Raw genomic sequence first — 9,924 nt, 5'->3', positions numbered from 1 at the left:
ACATTATTGCTGTTTACAGTTTATCTCTATCTATAATAATATTCAAGATAACAACCAAAAACTGCAAAATTTCCTTAAAATTACCAATTCAGGGGCAGCAACCCCATAACGGGTGGTCCGATTCATCTGAAAATTTCAGGGCAGATAGATCTTGACCTAATAAACAATTTTATCACATGGCAGATTGCTCTAAATGCTTTCGTTTTGAGTTATAAGCCAAAACTGCATTTTACCCCTATGTTCTATCTTTAGCCATGGCGGCCATCTTGGTTCGTTGGCCGGGTCACCGGACACATTTTTTAAACTATATACCCCAATGATGATTATGGCCAAGTTTGGTTAAATTTGGCCCAGTAGTTTCAGAGGAGAAGATTTTTCTAAAAGATTACTAAGATTTACGAAAAATTGTTAAAAATTGACTATAAAGGGCAATAACTCCTAAAGTGGTCATCTGACCATTTTGGTCATGTTGACTTATTTGTAGATCTTACTTTGCTGAACATTATTGCTGTTTACAGTTTATCTCTATCTATAATAATATTCAAGATAATAACCAAAAACAGCAAAATTTCCTTAAAATTACCATTTCAGGGGCAGCAACCCAACAACGGAATGTCTGATTTATCTGAAAATTTCAGGGCAGATAGATCTTGACCTGATGAACAATTTTACTGTGTGTCAGATTTGCTATAAATGCTTTGGTTTTGATTTATAAGCCAAAAACTGCATTTTACCCCTATGTTCTATTTTTAGCCATGGCGGCCATCTTGGTTGGTTGGGCGGGGCACCGGACACATTTTTTAAACTAGATACCCCAATGATGATTGTGGCCAAGTTTGGTTAAATTTGGCCCAGTAGTTTCAGAGGAGAAGATTTTTGTAAAAGTTAACGCAGGACGACGACGACGACGACGACGACGGACGACGACGGACGCCGGACGCCAAGGTGATGAGAAAAGCTCACTTGGCCCTTTGGGCCAGGTGAGCTAAAAATCAAAATACAATGTAATTGTAAGGCCAAATAAGTCAATAGAAAGATGAAGAGCATAAAATCACGGTCAATTTGAATTGTTTCCATCGTCATTTTGGGCCCTTTTTATAGCTAAATATGCGGTATGGAATTTGCTCATTGTTGAAGGCTGTATGGCTACTGTATGTGTTGTTAATTTCTGTGTCATCTTGTTTCTTGTGGGAGAGTTGTCACCTTGGCAATCATACCACACCTTCTTTTTTATACGTAAAGATGTATGTACTAAAAAATCATCAAATCAGTGTCAGATTTAAAAAAGCTAAAATTTATGACTACATGTATGTATATTTATTTTGTAGAAGTATTAGATGAAGATGAACCAAAAGTGAAGTACTGGTCAGGGTAAACAATTTACTGAGGATGTCAACTACCAGAGTGTAGACAGATGCAAGAGTGGACCACCGAGAAAACTTCCAAATTCCATGAACACATTCTTACACTAATGAAGCTACGTCTTGCTATATTATCATTTGTTTTGGGTGATTTGTTTAGTGTATCAGAATCACGAGTATCTCAGATATTTACTACATGGATAAATTTAATGCATATGGTTCTAACACCTTGAATTAAGTGGCCATCAAGACGTAACATTAAGAAGTATATGCCAAGATCATTTCAGACCAGTTTTCCAAAAACTACTGGAATAATAGACTGTACAGAAATGTTTATTCAAAAGCCAAAATCACCTACAGCTCAAAGTAGAACATACAGTTTGTACAAATCACATAACACTTTCAAATGTCTTGTTTGTATAACTCCATCAGGAGCATTTTTATTTATCTCTGATATGTGGGGTGGTAACACTTTAGGCAGATACATCACAGAGCACAGTGGCTTTCTTGACTCAATTAAACCTGGTGACGAAATAATGGCTGACAGAGGATTCACTATTCGTGATCTTTGTATTCTCCAATTTATTTATATTGTAGTCCTGTAGTGTTGAGTTGTCATCTTAATGTTATATTTCACATGGCTATAAAAGGGGAGGTTTGGCATGCCACAAAACCAGGTTCAACCCGCCATTTTTTTCTTTAAAAATGTCCTGTACCAAGTCAGGAATATGGTCATTGTTATATTATAGTTCGTTTCGGAATGTGCTACATTTTAACGTTGCGTCGTTTGTTTTCTCTTATTGTTTAGTGTAAATTCACATTGCGAAAAGACGTGTCACGGTACTTGTCTACCCCCAAATTCATGTATTTGGTTTGATGTTATATTTGTTATTCTCGTGGGATTTTGTCTGTTGCTTGGTCCGTTTCTGTGTGTGTTACATTGTAGCGTTGTGTCGTTGTTCTCTTCTTATATTTAATGCGTTTCCCCTCAAGTTTTAGTTTGTTACCCCGAGTTAGTTTTTTGTCCATGGATTTATGAGTTTGAACATCGGTATACTACTGTTGCCTTTATCTATTGACTGATCGAAGGGCAACATAAGTGATTGCTCCATTTACAAAGAAATGTAAATGTGGAAAGGGGAAACGACTCTCTGCAGCAGATGTTGTTAAGACTAAATCTAACACAGTATTATATTATTTTAGGGGTTCACTCTATAATGCACATTTTCATTAGTCTTCACTTTAAGGTTAATCGAGCAAATTTGAGCAAATTTTATTAAATAATGTTTTTTACAGTTTTTTTTTACTTTACTACGGGCTCATGAGGATCTTAAATCTGATCTTATTGCAGTGTCCACAACTATTATTCTACGTATTTCACCTGTATCAGTTTGGACAATTCCATGGACTATCCATACACCATTATGCTTAAGGGGTTTTCATATGTCATGTCAAGATAATGTATGCTATTTACCGTTGTCTGCGACACATACTTTTTTTCTGATATAGTCACTTTTCTGAAAACCAATAAAATATAGTTAACATATATATATATTTTATCTAACTGTGTTCATTGACCAGGATGTTAATGACAACACACACCTATAATCCGCGGGAAATCTTCTATTGAGACGCTAATTAATGGACGTAAATTTGAAATAGTGCCTATTTAATGTGAAAATATATTGTTCTATCATGTGTTTGGTTTTTTCATGAATTCAAAATTTGACGTCAGGTTTGTACACATTTAGTCTCCTCTCTATGCAAACTCCCCGGCAGTTCCAGTTCCGATCCGCATACGGGTCCGCATACTACTCTACACTAATCACTGCCTTCGGCTTTTTTTGTTACGCGCTCTTCAAGCGGTTTGACCCGGATTGACCTTTTGTTGCTACTGAAACAAATATGGCTGAACGTTGCTGAATGAGGAAAATTGTTATCAACTTCCAGTATATATATGAATAAAAAACACTAACCGTAAGTAAAATATACTCTCTCTCCAAATAATTTTACAAAATGAAAAATTTGCAAATTTCTGGTCGTTAGGTCGAATAATTCAATTCTGGCATGAAAACTTGATCGACTTTGTTGCATATTGACATATAAAAACATCTTCGTCAATGAAGAAACATAAAATATGATCTTCTCGTCAGGGAAGTTGAAAGAACACTTAACGCTTATAGCTTTTGATATTAAATTGGACATACTTTTAATGAACTGGCACCCAATCATCAGCTAATAAACTCGTTTGAAGAACAGAATAAAATGTTGGGAATAATCTGATCATAAGTTGAAAAAAGCCAAATAAAGTACGAAGTTGAAGAGCATGTTGGGAGAGTGGCTAAATTTTACCCGAGAAATAGTCCAAATAATTATGACGTCTTGAATTATAATTTTTTTCTTTGACGCCTTACTTCGAAGTAAGGCTGAATTATAATAACCTTTCAAGACGTCATAATTATTTGGACTACCCGAGAAGCTGCTCCATGTCAAATTAAAGATATTTTACAAAAGACAAATTTGGACTCTATAGGGATAAATTTTGGATTTCCTGGGGAAGGGGTGCAAATAATGCCAAATTGACACATGGCTTTAAATACATTATTTAAACGAACTTCAGTAAGGACTTTATATTATATTAGATTAAGACTCTGTTTACTTACCAATCTCTGAATTTCTCAAAACTCAATTCAGATTTCATGGATAAAAAAAAATAAAACAATCATAAATTATTATAATTGTAAATTAATATAGGGTAACACACATATACTAAATTTGTTATGCAATTTGCTTTTATTATATATGTCATGATGGTCGTGTATGTATTTATTTACAATAGTCTGGATGGGAGCATTTCCGTTTCGGTATTACTATATTTTATATTTTATCAATATATTTTTGGAAAAAAACTGTCACATTTGTCAACAATTGAAGCATAAAAATCCTCATCAAAGTAAATTCTTTCACAAATGAAAGATTTGTTAGTGTAAAAAATAAAGTCACACCATTTTATATTGCACACTACCATTTGTCCCTGAATCTGTGTGTACCATGGCGAACTTTGTTTGAGGCATACACTTTGATTTTCTTCGAAACATAGGCGATATTTTTTGTCAGTATGTCTGCATATTTCTTGTGGAGTTGAATCTTTAAAAGAAAAGCCACATTTGATTTCAATCAAACCTTTTCCCACAACATTTACAATTAATTATTCCATCAGGTGATGCTCCTAAAAAAGGATGAGCTTTAGATACATGAAGACCACATAAAGATAGTTTAGCACATTTATGTTTTTTTTTTTTATAATTCTGAAAGTATAAATGTCTTGCAATTGGTTCATTGATTATTCCATATTTCATTGCTGGTGTGTTTAATTTTGTTGTTTTACTGTAAAATATTTCTTAGAATGTAATTGTCTTTCTCATCTTTAAATTTAAAATGTAAAACAGATTAAATAAAGATGCTGTAATTCTTCCAACCCTGTAAAAACAAATCCGGATTTTCAGCTTGCCCACTTGTTCTTGGTTGAATTTGGTGTATTATTTCATCATCATGATACAATTTAATAAAGTCTAAAAAGTTACTACCATTATCTTTGCTTTTATCAGCTAATTGTTTCATGGACATAGGGATTTCAACTTCACCGTCACTTTCGTCACTAGAATTTTCTTATATATGTGAAAAAGCAGATTTATTTATTTTACACAAATTACAAACACGCTTTTCTATCTCATGTTCTGAAAGTTTTAATCCCTTTGAAGGTGTATAATGCGAAGAATGCGGTTCTTCTGGCAAGGAAGATGAAGGGTTATTTCTAATATCGATTTTATTAATTGTCAGTGGTTCTGACAATTTACTTGCTCTATCCCAAGTACATGGCACATCAGTACCAACTTCTGTATGTCTGTCTCTGTGTCTACTTGAAATGTTTTCCAATGAGAACAGGAGGCTGTAATATGCTTACAGGTACCATTATCACTGAAAAAAATCACTACATGTACATTTACAATATTACATGAAGGATTATAACAACTGTAAATTCATAAATTTTTGGGTTCACTTTTTATTGCCATTGTGTAATTGAATACTGAAATTGGATTCAAAAGTTTTGTCATATTGAGAAAAACCCCCCTGTTAAATTCATATAAAAAAAATGCAAGTAAAAAATATTGCAGTTATATATCATGCTATCATGCTGTATTTTTGCAATAAAACAACACAATACATGTAGGAACTAAATTTATAGTATTCTATATTTCAAACAGAGCTGTTTTTGATTAACTGCAAATCTTTTCATTTCACATATATGATATCAGTGTAATGGTTCTCTTAAGCGTCTAAAACAAAACAAAAAAACAGTGTTTTTAAGTCAGGCTGCAACACGGAACAACGTACATAATGCTTTGACTTCTAATAAGAGTAATTTAGATAATTTCTATGAGGTTTTAAGACAGCACAGGTGTGCTTTTAGGATTCATGATAGACCGCAAAAAGTAGCTTCTCTTTCGTGTGTCCTTTCTTGGAGTATGGGAGATAACTTGCGTAACTAACGACGACGTTTTTAATCCCGTATTCCGCTAGAGGCGTGCAATTACGTACACTTCGCCTTAAGAAGACATGTAAAAAATATATGAAAATTCATTATATTAATCTTTGGCAAAAACAAAAAACACCATTATCAGATGGCAAACTACGTACGTACTTCAAGTTTAAACAAAACTTTGGATTTGAAAATTATTTAAATATTATAAAAGATTTTGGGTAGAGGAGAATTTTCACCAGATTCAGAATATCAGCTCATAGACTTCAAATAGAGTTAGGGAGATATAAAGGTATTATCAGGCAAAATAGATTGTGTATTCATTGCTCATCTGGCGAGGTAGAAGATGAGAACCATTTTTTACTAACATGTACAAAGTATAAAGATGAACGTTATGATCTTATTAATGCTATTTGTTTGAAATGTCGTAGTTTTACCCAATTACAAAATCCTGAAAAATTTATTTGGATGATGAGTAATGAAGATCATGAAATTTTATGTAAAATTTGTTGTCTTATAGCCAAACATGAAAATACTAATTAAACAGTAGTGGGACCTTGTCACTTCACTTGCACCTGCTACTGCTATGCTAGAGTGTTGAATATGTATATAAATTGAGAATGGAAATGGGGAATGTGTCAAAGAGACAACAACCCGACCATAGAAAAAACAACAGCAGAAGGTCACCAACAGGTCTTCAATGTAGCGAGAAATTATAAAATGCATTTGTAAATATAATTACATACTTTACAAAACATTTTAGTATCATCCCTTGGTGAATTCTGTATTAAAGTGAATATTTTTTACTTTTTTACACTAGTCACGAGGAGGTTAAGAGGGTATCTAAAATTTCACTTACTAACATGTCCAAGTGCATTTGCCCTTGGTCTCTTTTCCATTTTAGTGACTTGTATCATTTATTCCTTCAACTTATTTCATGGATAAGAGACGAGGTGGACCTCTGTTAGCAAACTATTTCCATTCTCAATTTAATATGGTGAATTAATAAATTATTAATCTATTTTTGCTGGCACTCTGCATGGCAGAAAAAATTAAAAAGACATGAAACTTTGAGAGAACTAAAATAACTTATAAATAATAACAATAACAATTGTTTTATGATGTGACATTTTATATGATATATATATTCTATGATATTATATTCTCTTCATGTGAATTGAAATTTTAATTTTATCTTCCATATATGTTTATGTGTTAAGAATCAGAATGTATTGTGTATTGTTGTCATTATATCCCTTCAGGGGCCCTTAATTGAAAAATAGAGAACTTTGAACTTTGACTTGAACTTTATACCAGCTTTTAAGGTAAGATTAATCAACTTACATAACACAAGTGCATCCACCGCTTCTGAAATGGCCCTCTGTTCCAACAATAACCAGGGGTTGTAAGGGTTTTCTGACTGCCTTGTCTCGGGTACACATGCTGCTCTCACATAGAAATATTAAGTGTTTATGAGTCTGTGCAATTTAACATCATGAATATGATTGGATGTATATGAATTAAATCCCTTATCTCTCCTGTAATTTGATAAACGTGACTCATTCCATTGGACCAACTTTCTTCAGATAGATCAAAATGTCGTATGATTCTATCAAAGGCAAGTCCCGCAAATCAGATTTCCAGTTCAACACCGTTGTAATTTCTGGTAAAACATATTTAGCCCCATTCACTTCCACTGTTCTACGAAACGTATCCATATCTTTGTAGTCGTCCTGTGTTTGCGTAACTTCCAACTGCAATTCAACAGCAATTTCACATAGCCTAACCAGCTGCTGCTTCCGATAAAGACTACATGTTATTCCTCGTTTTGTAAGGAATGTCTTGAGATCCGGTACGTGCATTCTTTCGAACTGGGAAACATTATTCATTGCAGCCGACATTATTGATATTGACAACGAAAAACGAAAAAAGTAACGCTGTGGAATTTTTCTACGTCAGCTATGCTTACCACACCCTCCACATACGAGAGGTCGACGAACCCGAAACACTACTATTATGTTTGTGGGTAGAAATTTAGGTTGAATAAGAAAACTTGAATGTTCGTGGATATTCACGCCTATGTAATTCGTCAGACATTTAATTTCGCGTTTCACCTGTACCCATGAAACCCACAAAATTTCGTTTCCAAAGAAAAAAAATAACGAATCCACAGTAGTATGTTCGTTATGTCATAGGACACGATTCGTATTGCTGTTGTATTTCTAATCTGTAGTTTGTTCATAGCAATTTCTTCCATATTGGTTTGTATACTACTATAATATGCATAATTTATAACAATAATACCAAAGGGGTATTTTAACAATTAATTATGACGGGAGTTTAGGACAATATATGAAATTAGTAATCGTTAGAATCTTGTTCAGCATATCGACATATTGGGTTGACCTTAATTTAATCTCAATATTATAGTTTTTTTTTATAACGGTGATTTGAATACAATAACTTTATGTTGGAGAGAGTTCATCACAGATACCAGGCTTAGATAAAAAAAAAAATAATTAACGAACGTGGAATTGAAACCCATATATTCGTATATACATATGAACAAAGAAGGGCTGGGTATGATCTTAAAGTCCAATTCTTATCCAACTGTATGGTCATTGATGTATATGGTATTCCAAAACATCAAGGTATTTCCTCAAGGACACAAATTTATTAAATGGCAAAAGCTACGATTAAGAAAACAAGCTTGATTGTGTTTTTGTTTCAAACATTTATAAAAGGGTGCATCGAAAAAATAATTCCCTAGAAGCAGTCAGTTTAGATTTGCTTTGTAATATATCCAAACTAAAACATTATTGAATAAGACCACACATTACATATTCCTTATACAGTTTATACCATGATTTATATACGTTTTTAGTCTATATATATGAATATATACTACTGATTTTACTTCCTGGTAGTTGTAATTTTATAAGACTACTTGATTTCAACAAATTACAACCCGCAACTCAATAATTCTTAATTTTTCCATGTCTTAACTCTTGAATTACACAAACGCACTGATAAAATATAACTTCTCCTGTAATTTATAGTCATTAGTGATTTAATAGTGATTTCATAGAAAATTATATACCAAACAAAATATTATAATAACCGGAAACTATCATAATTATCATGAACGTTTTCACTATTTCAAGGACACTATTCAGTCGTAGCAGTCATATTAATGACCGATCCTACTAATCCCGCGTGACGTTTATGGTGAACAGTGTTTACACAAAGAATAACAACAATCAAAGCGGTCTAAACTTATCATTAAGAATTTATTGTTCAGGTTAAAAAGTTCGATATGGATAAACACATTGATGACTACATCGAAAATGATTTTTCCTGAAACATGTGAAATATAAACAAGAAGACTAACTGATCAACGGTTATAAAAGGGCCAATAAGGTATCATTACACAGTTAGGAGTTTGGTTTCGAATTTTGGCCCCAGTGGTTTTTTCAAGTATGAAAGTAACTGTGTAATAAATTTCCTTTTTAGACAGCTGAGTACTAATTTAGCCTTCAAAGATGGTTTATAAGAACATCAAAATAATTTTAAACATGTTTTATGGGATATCTTCTGTTTGAACTCTCCATATTTTCATAAGCTAGACTGGCTATCGGTCCAGAAACTCATGTAATGTTTACAGACACTGTTTTTCTACACGAAGATTTTGACTTAATCTTACCAAAAAATGAGATGAAACACATATGATTTTAATTGGATTTATTGCAAGATATCTGTAAACAGTTTCAGAAAAGGTATTACTTCAAGTGATTGAAATTCTACTTTTGATCAAATTTTGGGGAAATATGTGACATCGTTTTCCACCCTTTTTGCAATATTTTATAACTAATAAATGAAGATTGTTGACCATGGATACACCCAAAAGAAATCATATTTCACCATGTTATATACTGTATATAAAATCTATGGAAGATTCTGATTACATACATATGCACATATGTGACACAATCAGTAAGCTCAATATTGCAGGAAAGCAATGAA

The 9,924-nt window shown here is 32.9% G+C and overlaps 3 pseudogenes; 1 reads left to right on the top strand and 2 right to left on the bottom strand.

The window, feature by feature from the left end:
* The first annotated feature begins 1,414 nt into the window (after window positions 1-1,414).
* Window positions 1,415-2,595, top strand: LOC139507592 (uncharacterized; annotated as a pseudogene).
* A 1,653-nt stretch (window positions 2,596-4,248) lies between these two features.
* On the bottom strand, window positions 4,249-4,805 carry LOC139507591 (uncharacterized; annotated as a pseudogene).
* A 55-nt stretch (window positions 4,806-4,860) lies between these two features.
* LOC139507590 (uncharacterized) lies at window positions 4,861-7,781 on the bottom strand (annotated as a pseudogene).
* Window positions 7,782-9,924: the final 2,143 nt, after the last annotated feature.

Source organism: Mytilus edulis, unplaced genomic scaffold, assembly GCF_963676685.1.
Source record: "Mytilus edulis unplaced genomic scaffold, xbMytEdul2.2 SCAFFOLD_1620, whole genome shotgun sequence".
NCBI lineage: Eukaryota > Metazoa > Mollusca > Bivalvia > Mytilida > Mytilidae > Mytilus > Mytilus edulis.
This window is presented reverse-complemented; position numbering and strand designations above follow the sequence as displayed.